This window comes from Balaenoptera physalus (assembly GCF_965194825.1).
Source record: "Balaenoptera physalus genome assembly, chromosome: 16".
In the NCBI taxonomy this organism is placed as follows: Eukaryota; Metazoa; Chordata; class Mammalia; order Artiodactyla; family Balaenopteridae; genus Balaenoptera; species Balaenoptera physalus.
In genome coordinates, this window is record NC_138898.1 from 8,618,815 (window position 1) to 8,642,301 (window position 23,487).

Genomic DNA, 23,487 nt, shown 5'->3' on the forward strand with positions numbered 1-23,487 from the left:
AATTAATTAATTTTTATTGATGTACAGTTGATTTATTATATTAGTTTCAGGTGTACAGTATGGTGATTCAATATTTTTATAGATTATACTCCATTTATAATTATAAAATACTAGCTATATTTCTTGTGCTGTATAATATATCCTTGTAGCTTATTTATGTTATACATAGTAGTTTGCACCCCTTAATCCCCTACCCCTACTTTGCCCCTTCCCTTCCCCTTCCCTCTCCCCACCGGTAACCTGTATCTGTGAGTCTGTTTCTGTTTCGTATAATTCGTTCATTTGTTTTAGTTTTTAGATTCCACAGGTCAGTGATAACATACATACAGTATTTGTCACTGGACTTATTTCACTAAGCATGATACCCTCCAGGTCCATCCACGTTGTTGCAAATGGCCAAATCTCATTCTTTTTTTATGGCCGAGTGGTGTTCCATTGTATACATATACCACGTCTTTATCCATTCATCTGTCGATGGACACTTAAGTTGCTTCCCAATCTTGGCAATTGTAAATAATGCTGCTGTGAACACTGAGGTGGGTGTAGCTTTCCAAATCAGTGTTTTTGTTTGCTTTGGATACCTCTAGCATCTCTTTAGACTGCCTGTGAGTTCCCCTGAAGATATAATTCTCCTAGAAACTTCTTGAATATTACAGTAACAAAGCAGAGTCTGAGTTAAATAATTATTTCCATAAAATATGTCCAAATTTCTGTTTTAACTCCTTTGTGAAATGAGGCAGAGTATAAATTTTTAAATGTCATAATAAAAGGCCATATGATTTAATCTACTATACATAGAAATATCATCTATAAAGTTTCTTATGAGGGAAGAGAAAGTATCTCTTTCTATTTAGTCATTTCTGGAGTCTGTTTAATCAGAAACATCTTTTGAAAATTATATTTCATTTTTCAGGAAAAAAATCTGAATGTAAAGCGGAGGCTTATTTCTCAAGGTCCCAGCATCCCAAAAGGGATTGTCTTAGTCTGTTTGGGCTGCTATAACAAAAACACCATAGACTGGAGGGCATAGATGACAAATATTTATTTCTCACAGTCCTGGATACTGGAAGCCCCACAGTTATAAATACCTTAGTGACAACAAGAAAGCTGGAAGCCAAGAGGCCTAGGGTCCAGTCCCAACTCCACTGCAACTTGCTGGGTGACTTCGGGTGGGCCACACAACCTCTCTGGTCATCCCTAGGGAAATGGAGGGATTGGATTAGAGCAGAGGTGACAAACTCCAAGGCCATTAAGGCCAGTAGGTGGCTCAGATGTGAGTGGACATGTGTACCTGTGAATTGGGGAGGGCGGCCTGGGGACCTGGACCCATTTAAAGGGAACAGTGGCTACTTAGCTCTGGCTGACTGGTGCCAGGTGGGAATGCAAGTCCAATGTCACCAAATCTTCAGATTTTTAAAAAGAAGCCAGAAACCAGGGTATTTACGTGACATCTCCCTTTATAAAAAATACTGGTTCAAAATGTAAAAGACACATGTAGGACAGATGAAACACATTTGCAAGCTTCCAACTTGTGTGTTCTGGTCTGTGCAGCTCAGATAATGATGATGATGATGATGGTGGTGGTGACAGACACACACGTGTGCGCACACACACAGCACACAGACACACACCGACGACGTGCAGATCTGTCCCCTCCCTGTGCCCGTGGCCTTGCTTCCACTCTTCCTTTCAGGCCAGGAGCCCCAGCCCCATGCCGCCGAGGGGGGATTGGTGGGGCCTGCTTGCCAGGTGCAGGGTGAGGCCACGCTTTTCTGCTGAAGAAGGTGCTTCAGGAATCGATGAGTGACTAGTTAATGCTGGCTCAGAGCCGGCTAATCACAGGGCAGCAACAATCATCATACTTAGAGACGGACTAGAAGCCTGAGGTCCCAGCCCGGCTGTCCTCCTCTGCCCCAGAGACCTGACTCTCTCCTTGACACTTCCTGGGCCTTGGGAAGAGGACGGAGCAAAGGAATCACCCAGAAGGAGGAAGGTCGCCTGGAAAGCTGGTCCAGGGAGCCGAAAACCCAGGTGTCCGAGGGTCCTGACACATGAGTGGGGACCCGGAGGAGCATCACAACCTTGCCAGATTTTCCAACTTTTCCAGAGACTCCAAAAATCCAGGGTTTTTTTTTTTGGTGGTAAAAAATACATAACATAAAATGTACCATTTTACCCATTTTTAGGGCACAATTCTGTGACATTAAGTCCATTCACATCATTGTGAGGCCATCGCCACCCTCCATCTCCGGAACTTTTCATCTTCCCACGCTGAAACCCCACGCCCACTAAACGCTAACTCCCTGTCTCCCCTCCTCCAGCCCCTGGCAACCCACCCCCCCGCACCTACTTTCTGTCCCTATGAGTTTGAGCAGGTGTTTTTGTTGTTGTTGTTGTTTTTGGCCACACCGTGTGGCCTGTGGGATCTTAGTTCCCCAACCAGGGATTGAACCCAGGCCCTGGGCAGTGAGAGCTTGGAGTCCTAACCATTGGACCACCAGGGAATTCCCGAGTGGGTGTTTTTTCAAGAGTGAAATCTCCTCCTTTGAAAAAGTGGACTCGTTTACCACAGGCCACTGAAAGGTATCCGTGGATTTCCAATGCACTTCACCGAACTGGACTCTCAATTTCCCCAGCCAGTCCTGCTGCATCTCTGACCTCTCTCTCTCTCTCTCTCACCCCAAACCTCACGTGCTTCCGTGAGATCGTGTGGGAGGGACGCAGCCAGCAGCCAACCCCATCAAGTCAACATTCCGTGTACATCTCTAACCTGCTGGCCACCCCTTCAGTCCTAAATGTGCAAAACACCTTCACCTGGACCTGAGCCGGCACCATCGTATCCTCGAGGGTCTCCCTGCTTCCCTCGGGGCCCTGCAGCCTGTTCTCCCCCAACAGTTTTGGTGGCTTTGGAACCAGGCAGCCTGGGTTCACATTTGGACTCTGTTACTCCTTATTCATGAGACTTTGGACGCGTCTCTTTGTGTCTGTGTGTCTCAGTCTCCTCATCTGATGGATGGAAATAATAATGGGACCCAGACCCATTTTAGGGGATTAAACGGGTTCATCCATTTAAAGCCAATTAATGCTAAGTAGTAGCATTGTAGTTATTATGATTTTGAAATTTATTGTCACTATTTGCATGTCTATTTCAGACTGAAATGGTCCCTTGAGAAGAGGGACCCAATCTAACCGACCTTTGTTTCCCCAGAGTCTGTCCCATGCTTTGTACTTATTTAGTGAGTGCTCAGTTAATGATTGGGAAGGGAGACAGGAGGGAAGGCAGGAAAGGGGGAAGGGAGGAAATTATTTCAGTGGAAGGTCAGGACACACTTTAAGATATCAGGTCTGAAGGGAAGACCCCCTCCCAGGGTCCCTGGATAGCTGGGGTCCCCACTTTCACTCCAGATCATAGGAATGCATCCCCTTCCTGTTATTGCCAAGTAACAAATACCCCAAAACTTAGTGGCTTAAAGCCACAAGCAGTATATTATGTCTCCTGATTTTGTGGGTCAGGAGTGTGGGCAGGGCTCACCTGGGCAGTTTTCCTGCTCCTCATGGTGTTCCATGTGATCCCTTGAAGGCTGGTGGGTGGGCTGGTCTGGAAGTGAAAGTGGCTTCACTCCGTGTCTGGTGTCCTGGCAAAGATGGCTGCAAGGCTGGGCCCTGCTGGCACTGTCTGTTCCATGTGGCCTCTGCAGCATGGTGATCTCAGGGAGCCAGAGTCCTTACACGGAGGCTGGATTCCCCCAGAGCGAGTGTCCCAAGGGCAGAGCTGCAAGCCAGGCTTCTTATGAGTAGCCTCAGAGGTTCCAGGGCACCACTTCTGTTGCATCCTACTGGTCAAGCAAATCACTGAGGCCGCGCAGATTCCGGATGGGGTAGAATCAGATCCCACCTCTCCAGGGAGGGGCAGCAAAGACCTTGTGGCACGTTCATCCACCATAATCTTTCCCTCCATTGCAGGTCCGTTAAACCGGGGGTCACTAGGTCTCATGGACATTTTTTTTCAGTGAAACCCCTGAATGAGGTTTTATACAGATGTGCAAAATGTGCATTTTTTTTTTTCCAGCGAGGTGAGCTGTCAGGAAGATTATGAATCACTGCATGGTGGTCTTCCTTTTTACTGAGCCTTATCTAATCCCAGTGCTCTGCAAAAATTTCCCAAGAAAACATGTGTAGTCTTGTAAGCTATTCAAATAATGCAGAAAAAGCTAGTCACTCTTGAATTCTCTGCCTTCCCCCATCCACTCCTCTCCTCAGAGATAATCCCTGCCAGCAGTTTGATGTGTATCTTTCATGACGTTTTCGCATGCGTTACATAGACTGTAAGGTTTTTAAAAATGCAGATAGCCTCGTTCTCCTCTATTGTTTCTGTAATTTGCTTATTTTTCACTTTTAACATTGCGTAGAGGAGATCGTTCATGTCAGTACCCTAGACTTACCCCGTGTCTACATCCAGCCTCGCTGAAGCCGGCCAGTGGTTGCATTCATAACGCGTGAGCCCTTCTTCCTCGAAGGGGTCTGGAGGTTGTTGCCAGCTTGCACCACGCTGCTGTAAACAGCCCCACTTTGTCCACTAGGGCACACAGGACGGTGTTTCTCTTGGGTAGGTACCAAGAGGTGGAGTTGCCAGGTTATTGCGTATGTGCGTATCCCATTTGCATTTTTATTGCTGAATTCGCTTCCAACATAGAGGCACAGATTTACATGCCCACCAGCAGGGTCTGACAATACCACATTTTCCACACTCTTGCCAAAGCTGAATCTTCTCAGTCTTCTCAATTCTTTCCAGTCTGAGAGCTGAGCATCTGACCATTTTACGGAGAACTGCTATCCAGCTGACAATGAAAAACATGGCCTTTGGGGTCAGGGAGAACTGAGGTTCTGGGTCGGCCACTTGCCTCTAATGATGCTATTAAATCATGTGACCTCAATGAGGTCCGTTGCCTTCTTTTTGAGTGGGCACCATAATGTCACCGCCTGTTAAAACTGCAATGATGGGCCCATGAAATTGCATGGAAAGTGCTCTTAGCAATGTCTGGAACATATCAAGTTCTCAATTATCGGCAACAATTTGTATTATTATTATTATTATTCCAAGAGTGTTTCCAGTTTAGCAGTTGTAGAGGGGAAGATGCTCTTGAGGACATCAGCCTTGACAATCAAAGCTGCTCCTCCATCCTTCAGGCCCTTTAGTGTAGAGGCTCAAATAGCTAAAGTTAAGTCTTACCCTTCAGTGGGGCGGTCTGGAGAGGAACCATAGCCATAATAACCAACTTCACTGTGTCTACCATGCTGCCTGTGCCCCAATTAATCCTACCAGCCCTATGAAGAAGGTGCTATGATTTGACAACCCATCTGACAGATGAGGAAACCGAGGAACAGAGAACGCTCCTGAGATCACATTGTTTGGCAGAGCTGGGATCTGAACCTATCAATTAGGCCGAGGGCCTATGGGCTTCACCACGAGCCTGTAGAGTTTTCTAGATTGAACTTGATACAGCAGGTGTCGGTGCTTTGACAATGACGTGGACCATTGGTTCCCTAAAGAGATACTGATGCTCTGCTTTTCCATGAGACTGGGCAGCTGTTGGGTCTACAAGCGAGGAAACTGCGTGAAAAACAGAAGCTCCCAGGGTTTGGCCTCACCCCATCCCTCTGTGGTGTCCCCTTCATGTGGCACTTGGGACCGCAGGTGGGGGAGGGGGAGGAGGAGGAGAGGGGAGAGAATGAAATCACAACCTATTCTGGCATGGTCACTGGCTTGGGGGCGCCCTCTCGGGTGCTGTCCCGGCCGGCTGTTCCTTGCAGGTGTGATTTTAAGGGAGTCATTTCATTTCTCCTGGCCTCAGTTTCCTTTTCTGTTAGTTGAAGATAAAACTATTTTATCGGGTGATGAATGTACGTGGAACGTAGTGCCTGGCACCCAGCAGGTGCTCCCTCTGTGAGCTTTGGACGGAATTCACTCTACCCCTGAATCCAGGAAGGGGTCTGGGACTCAGGGCTTGGCGATTGGAAGCTTGTATCTCTCTGGCCACAGTCACTGGTTCGGGGACAAGCATGTGACATAATGGGAACAATGGCCAGGGGAATGCCATGCCCTGAACAGCTGGGGGTAATCTCAGTTTTCCCTAGGTCACCTGGGCCATGTAGGAGAGGAATGAACCCTGCAACAAAGTCAGAGTTCAGTTGGTGAAGAAGGAAGGGCGATGGATTCTGGGTTGATAACCAACTGTGCCCAGCACAACGCTTGTCTCATTTTCAGAGCGTAAGGAACCGAAGAGCAGAGAGGTGAGGAAACTCGCCCAACAACAGCCAGCTAATTCCAGATCCCATGTTCGTAATCATAACCGATCATTTGCATTTTTGCTTGGACCAGTTTGAGTTGGGTTTTTCTTTCATTTTCAACAGAGAGTAATCTCCGTGAGGGGATGAACTACGGAAGGACTATTCTCCAATTTATCCTCGTGACCCAGCCTGGGGTTGGCACAGAGTCTGACAAAACAAATATTTGATGAGTGAATGACAGGGTGAAACAAGAATGCCATGGGGGTCCTGGATCTTTAGGTCCTTATGGAATTCCAGAGCCGCTTTTCAGACTCTGATTTGCACAGAAATCACCTGAGATCTTGTGAAAAGGCAGATCGAAATTCAGCAACTCCAGGGTGTGGCCTGAGATTCTGGATTTCTAACCCGTTTCACAGGACCACACTTTGAAAAACCGAGTCCGGATGGCTCTGGTTCCCATGTAGTCACCAGCCACGGGTGGCCATCGAGCATTTGAAACGTGGCTCATCTGAACTGAGATGTGCTGTAAGTATAAAATACACACCAGATTTTAAAGGTTTATTTTAAAAAAATCTGAAAAACACATTTGATAATTTATATATTTATTACAGGCTGAAATGACAATATTATATCATTTTTTATATTATTGTTTTAATAATATAGTTACATATATTATATTATTAAATTATAATACTCTAATGACTGTATTATTAAAACTCATTTCACCTGGTTCTTCTTGTTGTTTGAAATGGGGCTACTAGAAATTTTAAAGTACGTGTGTGGCTCACATATTTCTCTTGGACGATGCTGGTCTCAAATGTAGGATCCCACATTTGAGGAAACATGTCTTCAATTGCTGAGGTTTTTCTCCCGACTGGACGGCAGGCCAACAAGGTCCAACAATGCAGAAAAATCAAGGAGGAGGAAGAAGACTGAGAAGAAATATGGGTACTGGGGTTTTCTAGAAAGAGCCATGTGTCGATGGTGTCAGGAAAGGAATAGCATGACTGGTTGGGTGAGAGAGTGAATGAGGCTGGAGAGCCTGTGGAAAGACTTCTTGTTAAGCAATTTGATGAGATTTTTGTTCCAGTCTGAAAAAAAAACTCGGGCAAAAATTAAAATTTTTTTTAGCAAGAATTGGTAGGGATGGGAGCAAAGGGGATTTTCCTGGGCACACTCCAAGACTGAGCGATTTCACTCCTAGGCAGATACCTAGAAAAACACATGTGTGGACAAGGCGTCAACTGCCAAGATGTCTGTGTTGCCACACACTGGAAACAGACGAAAGGTTCAACATTAGGAGACCGAATAAATAAATAGTGTTCTGCTTCTAGAACGGGAAGCCATGTTACCGCAGAAAGGAAGGAGCTGGAGGAACGCTAACCAGCATGGGTACATTTCAAACACTAACTTGGAGTGAGAAAAGCAAGTTGCAGGATAAATGCAGAATGATACTATTGGTATGAAGTTTAAAAAACATGCAGAACATTGTCTATCATATAGGGATAAAAATGTAAAAGATATAAAGATATGCATGGGAAGGCAAACCTCAGATTCAGGATCGTGGTTATCTTAGGGGAGAAGGAGGGAAATATGGTCAGAGAGGTGAGAGGTTCACAGGGGTCTACTGTAAAAAAAAAGGATGTAATTATTTATTCATTAAAGAAAAACAGCTACTTAAAGACGCAGTCCATAATGAGTGTGTAAGACGCTGCCACTGTAATTTTACTCTTAAATTTTCTTCTATTGCTCTGTCTACTGTTTATTTTTTAATAACTTGTTTTCTTTTTTTTATGTTTATCACAGCCATACTTTAAAGACTCCAATCAACATACATGGTTTGTTAACTATATACATTTTTTTCTTTTTCTTTAACTGGGTGGGAACAGAGGTGTTTGCTCTATTAATCTCCAACACCTTTTTATAAATCTGAAACGTCATTAAAAAGTACCCATTCATAAAATCATTATAAAAAATGAATCAACCATTATATTCAAATGAATCAAAGAATAGCTTTGTGTCTACAAATTTAGTGATCTTAAACTTTTCTAAAACTGGGACACATCCGTCTCGCATCTCACTAGCTTCTTTGTTTTCTTGGAGTCGGTTATCATCCTGACTTTTCTTCCCCATTTCCCACCCATTGGATTCGAGTACCATCGTGAATTTTCCTAATCTCTGTTGGGTATGGTGGTGGAGGTAGTTTGAAAATTATGATCAATATTATAGTGGTGGCTTGGATGACAGCTGGAGAACTCCTGCCTTTGATATCTGGGTAAAAATGCCTTGAAAACCTCATTCTCTAAGCTTGTGCTATTCTGAAGCTTTCCCACAGATGTCTGCTGCTTCCTCTGGGGATTTAGGGAATGTGGGGTAGTCTCTCCCTCTCTCGGGGTCTGGTTGCTGAGTGTGATGCCTATTTCTCCTCTCTGCCTCCCTAAAACTCTGTCTCTCCTTTGTTTAAAACTATAAAAATCCACTCAGATCAATTATTTCATAGGTATCAAGGACACTCTTGACCAATTTCTTTGGACAAACAGAGAAGGGTTTCACATCCCAATGTGCAAATATCTTTTAAAGGGATCTGTTGGCATTGCTCTACTTGAAAGGTCTGTATGGGTGTCTGTTGGTTTTGTCTAGTTTCCTTCCTCTTTATCCTGGTGCTGCAATTTGTACTTTCTTTGGGAAACCAGCCTACCTCGCTTTCGGGTTTTTGGGTGGACCAAGGCTCCCTGGGGATAAGACTAGCTAGGTATTTTATAAAGAAGAAGAGTGTGACTGCAAGAGGTTTGCATTCAGCCATCAAGGTCAAATAGCTAGTGAATGCATGATTTGGAATTTGAACTCAAATCTAACACCAAAGCTTGTGCTCATAACTGCTGTGGTATAAGGATATAATAACAATGATAATGAACATTTACCATCAATTCCCAGGCTGTATCTCCGTTCCAGACCTCTCCACTGAGCTTCAGATTTGTATAACCAGCTGCATGTACACTCTCTCCACTTGAATGTCGAATAGGCATTCGTGATGGTTTTAAAAAAATGTTCATGAATTCTTTGATACAGTGTCCTTAAGGAGTGAAGCTTAATTTCTCTCTCCTTGAGTGTAAGTTGAATTGATGACTTTCTTCCAACAGAATATTATGGGAATGACAACGTATGATTTCCGAGGCTAGGTCATAAAAGGCATTGTGACTTCTGCCTTGCTCTCTTGAATCACTCATTCTGGGAGCAGCCAGCTGCCAGCATGGGAAAACACTCAACAAGTCCTATGGAGAGACCCATGTGGTGAGGAAGTGCAGCTTCCCGCCAACAGTCAATAAGAAACTGAAGCCTCCTGCCAACAGCCATGTTGAGTGTGCCATCTTGAAATCGGCTCCTCCAGCCCTAGTCAAGCCTTCAGATGAGTGCAGCCCTGGCTGATATCTTGACCCCCACCTCATGACAGATCCTGAGCCAGAACCACCAGCTAAGCTACTCCCAAATTCCTGACTCACAGAAACTGTGAGATAATAAATATTTCTTGTTTTAAGCTGCTAAGTTTTGGGAAAATTTATTATGTGGCAATAGATAATCAATAGAGCATCTCAAACATGACATGTGAAAAACTGAACTCGTAATCTTCACCCTGCAAACATAATTTTCCCTCTGTCTTCTCTATTCAGAAAATGGCAATGTCATGATTCTTGTTACTAAGGCTAAAACGTTGAAGATATCCTCAAAACCTGTCTTCATGTCACATCCCAAATCTAATGTAAGAGCAAATCCCCATTGTTCTAACTTTAAACTGTATCCCAAATCCAATCATGTCTTCTCATATCCTCAGTTACCATCCTGGTCCACCACCATCACCTCTCACTAGGTTGGCTGCAATTGCCATCTACCTAAATTTTCTTTATCCCTCATACTCCTAGAGTCAGTTCTATATACAGTAGCCAGAAGGATCCTTTAAAATTATAAGCTGGACTGTCAATTACTCTGCTCCAAAACCCTCACGATTACTCTTCCTCCAGATCTGTGAACGGCTCCCTCCTTTCACTTTCTTTAGATCTTTCCCAGAAAAGCACCTTCTTACTTAATGAGGACTTTTCTGGCTCCTGAGAAGTTTCTATAATGTATATATTTACATGTCTATTTACTTTCTCTCTCTCTTCTAAAATGACAGCTCTTTAAAGAAAGGGACTTTGTTGTCTAGTTTGTTGACTGTTGTGTCCCCAGCATCTAGAATGATTCTTGCACACAGTAGGTGCCCTAAAATATTTATTGAATAAACACACCGTTGTTTTCCTAAGAGCTGTTGTCTTTGGTGTATATCAGAACTCCCTGGGAAGCCAGTGAAAAAAGAGATATACCCATTTGGGTGCCCAGGGCATCCAACACAATCCTAGGTACTCAGAGTCTGATGAAAACCAGGTGATTGTAAGATGCATCCCTGGAAATGTCTACTGCATTTGTCTCCTAATCTTTCAGCAAAATTTGTTATTTCTGCTTTAACAGAGGCAAGGAAAATAGTAAAATATATTGAAATTGGTTTGTATTTAAAAAAACTCCTTTGTAGTTAGGGCAGTAAATTATAGACATAGGATTCAATATAAGCCATAAATTGAATACTTTAGTGTGAGTAGAGTTGTATTGAGTCTTCCTTTGGGGACTAGAGTTTATTTCCTAAGCTTTTGTTCACTACATCATGAGTCTTTTCAATAAAACGATCTCATTGCCTCACAGCCAGACAAGGCTTTCAGTGATGCAAGAGGATTTTATCGGGTGTGGTTAACTCAGAAAATGGTTCTCTGAAGACACTTTATGACCAAATATTTACTAATGTCCCTTAGCAGGCCTGGTTAATTTCAGAATACCTAAGAAAGCCAATAAATGTGAACAAACTAGGATGTACACACATACACACACACACACACTCACTCACACACACACACATCCACTGTTGCCACTCTGCTTCAAGTAGATAAAAGCCAAGAAATGTAACTGAAATAGGAAACTTGATGTTATCATGACCTTGCTCTTAAAAGTTGTTGGGCAGATGAAAGTGATTAGGATTGGTGGGCATGTCACATAGAGATTCAAATCAATCCATCCATTCATCCGTCCATCCATCCATCCATCCATCCATTTGAGCAGGTGGGCATTTGCTTTACAATAGTTGGGTTCAAGGTTTATAATTCATTATTTTTCTAAATTAGGAAAATTTGTTCTACTCTTTATCCATTAGAATTTGATGGATGCAAGAAACAAATTTGACTCTTCAGTTTTGAAATGGTCAGGGTAGCCGACAAACTACCAGCTGAAGGACTGGGCTTGGGGAGGGCAGGACACAGGGCAGCTCTGGCGTTCCAGGGACCAGGAGTGAATTGAGTCTCTCCTGGATGAGAAAGAAAGTGATAGGCCTGCACACCTGCCCACGCCTCGGCACAGTCTGGGAGAGCGTGGTAGGCGGCCTCTGAGACAGCCCCACTGATCCCCACCTCCTGGTATTCACGCCCTTGTGTGACCCCCTCCCCTTGAATTTGGCTGGATCTAATGGCTTGCTTCTAATGGATAGAATGAGGCAAAAATGAGGGGATATCACATTGATGATTAGGTTACAAAAGAGTCTGACTTCTGTCTCATTGCACTGTCTTGCTTACTGTGATGAAGCAGCTGCCTTGTGTGGGCCACATAAAGAGAATCCCACATGACAATGAACTGACTGAGGCCTCTGGCCAACAGCCAGTGAAGAACTGAGGTCTTCAATCCCACAGCCCACGAGGAACTAATCCTGCCCACAGCCACTGATTTTACCTGGAAGTGGATCCTGCCCCAGTTGAACCTTGAGATGAGACCACAGCCCTGGCTGGCACCTTGATCGTAGCCTGTGAGAGATCCTAAACCAGAGGGACCCAGCTAAGCCACACCTGGATTCCTGGCCCACAGAAGCTGTGAGGTCGTACATGCCTGTGGTTTTCAGTTGCTAAATTTTGGGACAATTTGTTATGTGGTGTATTAGTTTGCTAGGGCAGCCATCACAAAGTACCATGAACTGGGTCATTTAGAACCATAGAAATTAATTTTCTCGTGGTGCTGGAGGCCAGAAGACCAAAATCAAAATGTCAGCAGGTCCACACTCCGCCTGGAAGCCCTAGGGAAGGACCTGTTCTTGCCCTTTCTCCTGACTTCTGGTCGCCTCAGGCATCCCTTGGCTTATGGATGACCATCTTCTTTCCGTGTCTCTTCACATAATCTTCCCTTTGTGCTTGTCTGTCTCTGTGTCCAAATTCCCGTTTTATATAAGGGTACCAGTCATATTGGATTAGGGTCCACTTAATGACCTCATCTTAACTTGATTACATCGGCAGAGACGCTATTTCCAAGTAAGATCACATTTACAAGGACTGGGGGTTAGAACTTCATATTTTTTTTTTTTGGTGGGGACACAATCCAACCAAACAACCAGCAATTAAATAACTAACATAGAGAGTTGTTTCCTAAAAAGGAACGTGGGCAGTATTATTAGAAGAAAGAGAAAAACAGATGCTACATTATAAAAAAAGACCCCAATATGTATTAGAAGTTCCCATCCAGTAACACTGAGGCATCTAATACAGTTGTCACCAGGCACATGTGGCCCTTGGGCACTTGAGATGTAACTGGTCCCAGCTGAGATGTGCTGTGAGTACAAAATACACACCAGAATTTGAAGACTTAGAATAAAAAAGAATATTTATCAATAAGCTTTTATATTGATTTTATGCTAAAATAATATTTTGTATATACTGTGTTAAATGAAATATATTATTAAATTTAATTCCACCTGTTTCTTTTATTTTTTTTAAATGTGGCTACTAGAAAATGTAACATTAAGCATATACGGCTTGCATGATATATCTGTTCGGTGTTGTTTCCCTAGAGGTTGGGATATTTCTATTCTGTCCTATTTAGGGGGAATTCCTTCCCCCCCTTAGAGTTAAACAAAGCTTCTGAGCTCTACAAAACTGGGGAAATGGGTCTCTGATCTTGATTGCATTGTGATTAAAAGTGAGATATTCTCAAGGCAGCTTTACTCCTTCAAAGCCAAGTGGCTCACCATCCCGAGATTGAACACAGGGGCCCTTTCCTAAAGTCACCAAGACATGATGCCTTTCATCCTGCTGTAGGGAGCCCCAGGTTTCCATGCCGGCACCCTGACTAGAAGATCAGCTCCTCTGGGAGTGATGGGGAAATGTTGCATCACTGCATCTCCTCCATCTGCCCTCTGTTCCTTGGTCCTTAGGGCTGGACCACTGAGGCCTTGTCTCCTTCCCCCCCAACCCCTCACCCACCTCCCTCGGAGCTCCTCTTTCCTGGGACTATCCAGATCCTTGTAGCATCTTCTATTTGGAAACAAAGGCCTACTTGTTCCCCCCGGGGAAAAGAAGCACAGAGGTCCAGGCTGCTTTCAGAGCATGGGGACAATGGAAATATCTTCCCCTATTTCTATATCTCAGGATGAACAAGACGAATTAATATTTCAATAAATAATCCTTCCACAAATTCATTTGCTCAACAGATATATTTATTGCTGTATTTCAAAGCTCTTTTCCTTGAATTATTTTCATTTATTCAACAAATGTAGGGAGTGGTTACTCTGCTAGGTCCTATGGGAATTAACTGGTGAACGGGCAGACACCACCCTCTTCTCATGGAATTTATAGTTGAGTGGAGGAGAGAGTGTGGAGCAGACATCCAAACAAAAAATTATCACCTTCTGGATCAGTGCTACTAGGGACAGTAGAAATGTTCTCAGAAGGTCCTCCAGTAGAAGCTCACCGTGTATGTGTGTGTGTGTGTGTGTGTGTGTGTGTGTGTGTGTGTAGGTGAATCAAAGAAGGCTCATATAAGCTGAGAGCTGAAGAATGGATGAAACTGGAGGTAAGGAGGTTAGAGATGAGTAATGTCTTTCCTGAGCTCTTAGACTGAACCACTGTTCATCCATCCATCCATCCATCCAACAAATACTTTCTGAGCATCTACTGTGTGGCAGGCACTGTCCCTTACTGCATGGAGACAATCAGCATGTAAACCATGGTTCTCAACCTCAGCACTTCTGACACGTGAGGCTGGGTCATTCTCTGCTGGGGGCCGTCCTGTGCACTGCAGGAAGTTTAGCAGCCTCCTTGACCTCCACCCACCAGATGCCAATAACAACACTCCCCAGTCCTGACAATCAAAAATATCTCTGACAAGAGAGGCCGCAACAGTGAGAGGCCTGCGCACCGCGATGAAGAGTGGCCCCCGCTCGCCGCGACTAGAGAAAGCCCTCACACAGAAGCGAAGACCCAACACGGCCAAAAATAAATAAATTAATTAAAAAAAAATTCTCTGGACATTACCCAGTGTTTTCTGAGGTTAAGGGAAGAATTGTCATTGATATAAACAGATACCTATATTATATCACATCAGGTGGCAATGTGTCCTGTGAAGAAACGTGTAAAGTGGGTTAAGAGGATAGAGGGAGAAAGCATCACTGACAAGGTATCACTTAAGCAGAGATGTAAGTGATATATACGAATGAGCCATGCCCTGGGGAAAGAGTGTTCTGAGCAGAGGGAACAGTCAGTGCAAAGGTCCTGTGGTGGGGTGACTTGGGCATGAGGGAGGAAGGGCAGGGAGCCCGAATGGTTAGAGAGGGGAGGAGGGGTGTGGTGGGAGATGAGGTAACAGCTGAGAGATGGCTCAGGCAGCCCATGGTAAGGTCTTAGGGTTTTCCTCTGAGTGACATGGGGGTCACAGGAGGGTTTTGTTTTGTTTTGTTTGTTTGTTTTCCTCCTCTTTATTTTTTGCTGTTTTAACTAACTGGGGTGGATTTTGTTCATTTTTTTTTGGCCGTACCCCAGGGCATGTGGGATCTTAGTTCCCCGAGCAGGGATTGAACCTGTGCCCCCTGCAGTGGAAGTGTGGAGCCCTAACCACTGGACCACCAGGGAAGTCCCCACAGGATGGTTCGGAACAGAGGTCTATGTGATCTGATTCTTTGTTTTGAAAGGATTACACAGGCTGCTTTGTCATGAAAGACTCCAAGGTGGTGAGGGGGGAGTGAGGCAACCAGTCATGAGTCAGAATGAGAGACGGAAGTGGCGGTAATGGTGGAGGAAAGCAGACTCACAGACATAGAAAACAAGCTATGGTTACCAAAGGGGGCGGGGGAGGAATAAATGCAGAGTTTGGGATTAGCAGACACACAACACTATATATAAAATAGATAAAGAGCAAGGTTCTACTGTATAACACAGGGAACTATATTCAATATCCTATAATAAACCACAATGGAAAAGAATATGAAAAAGAATATATATATCTGAATCACTTTGCCGTACAGCAGAAACTAACACAACATTGTAAATCAACTATATTTCCAAAAAAAAAAATGATGGAGGAAAGCGGAGGGGTTTCCACAAAGCTCATAACGGCCCCTCCTCTCTGCTCAGCGTACTCTGCATACCTTGGTCTTAGGACTTAAAACGTGATCATAAATTATTTTATGGAAATGGTCTATTTATCTGGAGGAAAAACTCCTCGAGGGCAGATATCAAACCTCGAACTATCTGTATGCCTCCGAAAGTTGTCACAGGATCTAGTATCTTCCAGGTGCTGAAGGGGGCCCCTAAGAGCCCCTTGCATTTGAACCTGCGTCTTAGGAGGCCCCGTGTAGGACCCAGGCGGTGATCATCGTGGTTAGGTGCTCAGACGGCACAGTCGGACACAGGTTTCAACGCCGATGCAGCACCCTGTGAGTGTTGTGACTGCGGGCAGCCCTCTTCCCCATCCTGAGTTGCAGATTTCTCATCTGTAAAATGGGGAAGACGATCTCAATCGGGTGGAGTTGTTGTGAAGATCAAATGAGGAGGTGTGATAAAGTGGTTGGCAGGGGGTCCGAAGAAATGTTCCACCGTGGATCCCAATGGTCTCCAACGAGGGTGGGCAAGAGCTCCCTGGCGGTGGGTAGAAAAATATGGAGATTATGTATAAGCATAAGTATATTCATATTTATATATAAAACGCTGTAAGTGTTTTGGGGTGTTTCACAGTGTACACAAGAAATTAGTACAATAGGATGTGTATATTGTTTCTACATGACTAAGTGAAGATCTGTTGGGGTGATAGGTATAAGCACCATCACCCCAGTAGTTTGGAGAGCACCGTTTAGACCAGCAGTGCTGACTTTAGGAGACTTCTCCTCGATACTTAAAAATACAGTTTCCCTGGTCCTGTCTCTCAAATATCCTGGATATTTCCATCCAGAGTTGGCCCCAGGAATCTGCATTTAACAGCTGGTCCAGATGATTCCGATGTGAAATTAAGTACAAACCAGTGCTTTTCAGAGTTTAATGTGCATCATTACCACCCACGGATCTTGCTGAAACTCAGATTCTGTTCGGTAGCTGGGGTAGGTGTCAAGATTCTGCATTCCGAGCAAGCTCCTGGGTGACACCAAAGCTTCTGGTCTGAGGCCCACACCTGGGGTAGCGAAGGTTCAGACCTGCTTCTCAAAGAGTGGGCCTCAGGACAATGGCCTCACCTGGGAGCTGGGAAGACATGCTTATTCTCAGGCCCCCATCCCCAAACTTCTGAGCCTGGGCCAGGCCAGTGTTTTGCCAAGCTCTGCAGGTGGTCAGATGCACGCTTGGGTTTGAAAACCCCTGGTTTGCGAGAGCTCCAGTCTCCTCTGCACCAAAGGCCTCTCTCCCCCATGCCATCAGCTTCACTGGACAGCCAGCCTCAAGCCATCCCATTCTTCTGCAGCCCTGGAGCAACCCCACTTCCATGACCCACCTTCAGAACCCTCTCCCTGTGCCCCCCCAGCTCGGCAGGCAGGCAGAGTTCAACCAAGTTGACAGGTGGATTCTCCTGAGAAGAGCTGATGGGCCCTCTCTTCGAGGCGTGATTGACAGCCCCCTAATCAGTGGGAAAGGAATGGCACGCCTCTAGAATGATGTTTGCTCTGTAAATATTTGACATTATCTACCCTGCAAACCTGAAAGAGAACTTCATTTCTCTTTCTTTTCCGGGGAATACAGCAAGTCACAGAACACCCTTAAGTATAATTAGTCTGACAAGGGAGTTTCCGCTCGGGGCTGGGGACCTAGGATGCGGGAGCAAGTGTAGGTGTCTTTGTCTCTCTGCTGTTCAAGGTGGATGAGGGTTGCTCACTTGGGGCGTGAGAACCCCAGCTCCCTTAGCTTATGAACCTGCAGACTGTCATCTGGGTGTGTCGTGAATTCTCAGCCCACAGGTCTGGGCCATGGCCTGAGGCTCTGCATTTCTACATTTCTAACAAGTTCCCAGGTGATGCTGCAGTGGCCGGTTTGAGGACCACACTTTGAGTGGCAGGATTCGCAGGACCTTCCTGCTGCTACCTCCAACTTAGTGTCCAGAGACGGCTTTCAGAAGTCATTTAGGGCATGGCTTCTGGTATTAGACATGGGCTTGAATTCTTGCTGTACAAATCACGAGCTGTGTGACTTTGGGCAAGTTAGCTCACCTCTCTGAGCTGGCACCATGGGCTTAATGAGAACACTTACATTTTAGGGCAGTGTGACTCAGCCTTTTAAAAGAAGTTGCCTCGGGCTTCCCTGGTGGCGCAGTGGTTGAGAATCTGCCTGCTAATGCAGGGGACACGGGTTCGAGCCCTGGTCTGGGAAGATCCCACATGCCGCGGAGCAACTGGGCCCGTGAGCCACAACTACTGAGCCTGCGCGTCTGGAGCCTGTGCTCCGCAACAAGAGAGGCCGCGATAGTGAGAGGCCCACGCACCGCGATGAAGAGTGGCCCCCGCTCGCCGCAACTAGAGAAAGCCCTCGCACAGAAACGAAGACCCAACACAGCCAAAAATAAAAATAAAATAAATAAATTAAAAGTTAAGTACATTGGAAATTGGAAGTAATGTTAATTCTGATTATCTGAGTGGAGTGATTATGGATGAAATTAAAAAAAAAAAAAAAAAGAATTTGCCTCTTTGAGCAACTTTTTTAGACTCCCCTGCATCAATTGCCTCCCTCTCCATGAAACTTTAATGCCACAGACACATAGTACATCTGTTTTTGTACTTTGTGGAGGACCACATAGTGTTGTAGCAGCTAAGATTTTTCCCCAGTTGGAAGTGATGTTACCCTGTTGAGAATGCTTCTTTTAGGGCAATGGTAAAGTCTAAGAGAGGTAATTTCTGTCAAGAACCCAATACAGGGTAAGTGCTCAATAATGGTTAAGTATTAGTGTGTATTATATAAACTATGTTAAAGATAATATAGTATTATTAATACAATATACTGTTGACCCTTGAACAACACAGGTTTGAACTGCATGGGTCCACTTATACACAGTTTTTTTTCAGCAGTGAATACTGTAGTACGACACAGTCCGTGGTTGGTTGAAGCCACAAATGCAGGGCCAGCGTCCCAAAGTCCCGGGTTATTCAGGGGTCAACTGTATACTATATATTGTTATGTTATGTTATATTACATTACATTATATTATATTACATCATATTATATTTTCCTTCAGTCTAATACCTACAGATTAGGTAGGAATGCAAGACAAAGATAGAAGAAGGCAAAGAAACAGAAGCAAGCTGAGGTGACCTCAAGCTGTAACACAATAGTCCTGGATCTGAGATCAGGCCTGGGTCTCACCTCACATGGCGTGTGATCTCAGAGGCGTCGTTTAACCCTCTGGGTCCCTGTGTCTTCATCTCTACCCTGGACATGACACACTTCTCCTCTCTCGAATGCTGTCAAGAGTCAATGCAAGAACAGAGAGAGGAGGACCATCACGGCCTTGGTGGGTTGTGCGGACCCACCGGCCTGGGGCCTGGGACTTGGGGTGCAGCAGAGCAGGGCGGCCAGGCGGGTGGCATCAGTCACCACGAGGGCAAAAGGGCTGCTCAGGGGTGACCACAGGGCAGGGGGCTTGTCCCAGCCTGAGGGTCAGAGGAGAAGGCAGGTCATGGCCCGTGCAAAGGCCGACATGGGGGTTGAGAGGACCCCATTTGGCTGGAGGGTGCCATGTGCTGGAGGAAGTGGGGGGAGCTGGACCAGGCAGGGTCTCAGGCGGCTGAGGCTGGGGTCTGTCTCCAGGGCACAGGGAGCCAGGAGAAGGAATCAATCAAAGGATGAGGGCGGGCAGGAATGGCTGAGGGTGCAACTTGCTTTTACATTTTAGAACATCCTGTGTTTTCCCAAACTCTTTCCATTTCCCTTGGGAAGGGAGGAGCTTAGTTCTGGAGTCTGGAAAACAAAACCAAGAGGGGACTGGATAAAGTAGGAGGATAATGAGACACCCGTTCATATTTCAAAGACCTTTGTTGTCACATTTTCTTTTGTGGTGAACTGTCTCCTCTGTTACTCATCCTGCATCCCTCCAAGGCCTCCCTGCTGGCCCCAGGAAGCCCAGGGATGCTTACTGCTCATGCCCAGAACTTAGGCCCAGTGACCATTACGTGGTGACTAAACCATCATCTTTAAAGGACCTGACGTCTGCCAAGCCTCGTGCTAGGAGCTTACGTGAGCGTGGCTTTCCCATATCACAGCTTAGGTCTGAATTCCAGGTCCACCGTGTCAGGAGGGATGCAATATGGGGCAGCTCGGGTCTTCTCAACTCTAAAACGGGGTATGGGTAGTGTGGGGTTGTTGTGAGGACTGGGACATTTCTTAGCTTCAGGTCTGGCTACTAGGTAAGCATCAGAACCTAGCACATGTTGAGGTATTAATTAGGACTCGTTCACACATTTGTTGGTTCTTTTAACAAATATTGTCTTGAGCATGTGTGATGTGAGAGGCATGATGGGCTGTCCTAGAACTTGGGGGCACAATGGTGAATCCAGTGGGCTCTGGTCCCTACCCTCATGGAGTCTGCGATCAAGTGACAGTGTAACAGGGGCCGGCGAATGTTTTTGGTAAAAGACCGGATAGTACATGTTTTTGGTTTTGGGGGGGCCAAGAGCAAAATCAAGTTATAACCACGTCACTATGACTTGAAGGGCATGGGCAGCAGTGCGGAATGAAGAGGGCCTCACAGATGTCTCTGTCCTAGCTACTGAACTTGGCTGTTTCAGTGTGAAAGCAGCCACACAGTAAGTACACAAATGGTTGTGGCTGTGTTCCAATAAAACTTTATTAAAAAAACAAACAAACAGGTGATGGGGCTTCCCTGGTGGTGCAGTGGTTAAGAATCCGCCTGCCAATGCAGGGGACATGGGTTCGATCCCTGGTCCGGGAAGATCCCACATGCCGTGGAGCAACTAAGCCCGTGTGCCACAATTACTGAGCCTGCGCTCTAGAGCCTGCGAGCCACAACTACTGAGCCCGTGGGCCACAACTACTGAAGCCCGAGCGCCTAGAGCCCATGCTCTGCAACAAGAGAAGCCACCGCAATGAGATGCCTGCGCACTGCAACGAAGAGTAGCCCCTGCTCGCTGCAACTAGAGAAAGCCCACGTGCAGCAACGAAGATCCAACGCAGCCAAAAAGAAAACCCAAAAAAACCAGGTGAGGGCTGGATTTGCTCTGTGGGCCGCAATGTGCTGGCCCCTCGGTAGAGAACATCCAAGAACATAGATGTTGGAGCCAGTCTGCCTAGCTGAATCTCAGCTCTCCCACTTCCTAGCTGGTTGATCTTGAGCAACTTACTTATCCTCTCTGTTCTCAGTTTCTTCATCTGTAAAACTGGGGTGACAATTGTACTTACCTCTGAGGTTTATCAGGATTACATAAAATAATGTATGTAAAGTGCTTAGTACAGCATTTGAAATGTGGTGCCTCTCGTTATAAATGCTAGCTATTAATTTTTATATAAGCGAGGAAGATAGGCATTAATCAATTATGATCAGGTAATGAGTAAAATTACAACTGTTTTAAGTGTTGCTTGGCCAGGTCCTGGGGGACTTTGGCTAATTGGGGTCAGTTGCTGAGCTGTGCCCTGAGAAATTTGCCCTACTCACCTGGGTAGAACACTTACTGTGGATATGTCATTTAAATGATTTTTTTTTTTTTAAAGAAATTCACGTTCTTATTTATTGATTGATTGATTGCTGTGTTGGGTCTTCGTTTCTGTGCGAGGGCTTTCTCTAGTTGCGGCAAGCGGGGGCCACTCTTCATCGCGGTGCACGGGCCTCTCACTATCGCGGCCTCTCTTGTTGCGGAGCACGGGCTCCAGACGCACAGGCTCAGTAATTGTGGCTCACGGGCCTAGTTGCTCCGCGGCATGTGGGATCTTCCCAGACCAGGGATCGAACCCATGTCCCCTGCACCGGCAGGCAGACTCTCAACCACTGCGCCACCAGGGAAGCCCTGGATGTAATTTTTATCTTTGTTCCTCTATAGGTAAAGCGTTAGGTAAGGTGTTTTTTTTCCTTTGTCTTCTTTCAGTATTTTTTCTTTATCTTTGATTTTCTGTGGTCTGAAGATGATAGGCCTAGTTTTCTTTTTGGCATTTATCCCCCTTCTCAGACTTCCTGGATATGAGGTTTGGTGTCTGACAATAATTTTGGGGAAATTCTCAGTCATTATTGTTTCTAATATGTCCTCTGTTCCTTTCTCTTTCTTCTCTGGTATTCCCTTTACATGTATGTTACACATTTTGCAGTTGCCCTGCAGTCCTTGGATGTTCTATTCTGTTTTATGTTTTGTTTTTTTAGTCTTTGTTCTCTTTGCTTTTCAGTTTTTGAGGATTTTATTATATACCCTCTGGCTCAGAGATGCTTTCCTCGGCCATATCCAGTCTCCTGAAAAGCCCGTCGCTCTTCATTTCTGTTACAGGGCTTTTTTTTTTTTTTTAAATTTATTTATTTATTTATATTTTTTATTTTTGGCTATGTTGGGTCTTCATTTCTGTGCGAGGGCTTTCTCCAGTTGCAGCGAGCGGGGTCTACTCTTCATCGCGGTGCGCGGGCCTCTCCCGTTGAGGAGCACAGACTCCCGATGCGCAGCCTCTTTAGTTGTGGCACACGGGCTTAGTCACTCCGCGGCATGTGGGGTCTTCCCAGACCAGGGCTCGAACCCGTGTGCCCTGCATTGGCAGGCAGATTCTTTTTTTTTTCTTTTTTTTAAAAAATCTCTAGCATTTCTTTCTGGTTCTTTCTTAGGATTTTCCCCTCTCTGCTGACATTGCCCATGTGTTCCTACATGCTGTCTACTTCATCCATTGGAGCCCTTAGCAATTAATCCGTTTGTTTTTTGTTTTTTTAAATCATAGCTGTTTTAAATTCCATGTCTGGTTCTGATCCTAGCTCTATCTTTTCAAATTACATTTTTTTGCCCTTTGGTATGCCTTAATAGCTAGATATGATGTACTGGGTAAAACGAACTGCTGTAAATAGGGATTTAGCAATGTGGTGGTGAGGAGTGGGGGGGAGGGGAAGCCTTCTGTAGTCTTAACGATTATGTCTCAGTATCTTAGTAAGCCTGTGCCTTAGACTGTGAACTTCACAAGAGTTTCTTGGTTTTTTCTCCCCCCTTAGGTGAGATAGGAGGCTGGAACAGGCTGGATGGAGTTGGGTGTTTCCCTTCCCCAGATCAGTTAGGCTCTGGTTAACTAGTTTTTCCTAAGGGCAGGACTTGTTAAGAACAGAATGCTCCGGTGCATTTCAAAAGGGTTCCCTTTTCCCTCCCCCTGGGGAAGCCAAGGAGATTGTTCTCTGATACTTACCGTGGGAATCTGGCTGTGCTCCTGGAGGCGTTGCTCCTGAGTTTCCTCCCCCTCAAGGCGCTACTCCCCGTGTTTGCCTGTCTGTCTCTCTAATCTTGGGGTAGAGGGTTGCCCTCTGTCCTCCCTTCTCTTCTGGATCCCAGAGTTGTTGATTTTTCAGTCTGTTCAAGCTTTTTACTTATCGTTAGGACAGACTGGTGACTTCCAAGCTTACCCGCTAAAGCAGCCTGTGGCTGTTGTTTAAGCACACACATTTTCGTGACTGTGTAGTATTCTACCCAATAGGTGTAGCATAATTTATTTAATCAGTCTCCTATTTTAGAACATTTTGGTTCTTTCCAACTTTTCACAATTACAACAATGTATGATTGGATATTCTTTTCTTTTTTTTAACATCTTTATTGGAGTATAATTGCTTTACAACAGTGTGTTAGTTTCTGCTTTATAACAAAGTGAATCAGCTATGTGTATACATATATCCCCATATCCCCTCCCTCTTGCATCTCCCTCCCACCCTCCCTATCCC

The 23,487-nt window shown here is 45.2% G+C and overlaps 1 long non-coding RNA gene across 1 annotated transcript; it reads right to left on the reverse strand.

Moving 5' to 3' along the window:
• Positions 1-44: 44 nt before the first annotated feature.
• On the reverse strand, positions 45-21,293 carry LOC309644583. The gene is made up of 2 exons (XR_014254510.1): positions 18,274-21,293; positions 45-17,883 (listed from the first exon to the last, which is right to left on the reverse strand). It is a non-coding gene; the product is annotated as an uncharacterized lncRNA (long non-coding RNA).
• Between the last annotated feature and the right edge of the window lie 2,194 nt (positions 21,294-23,487).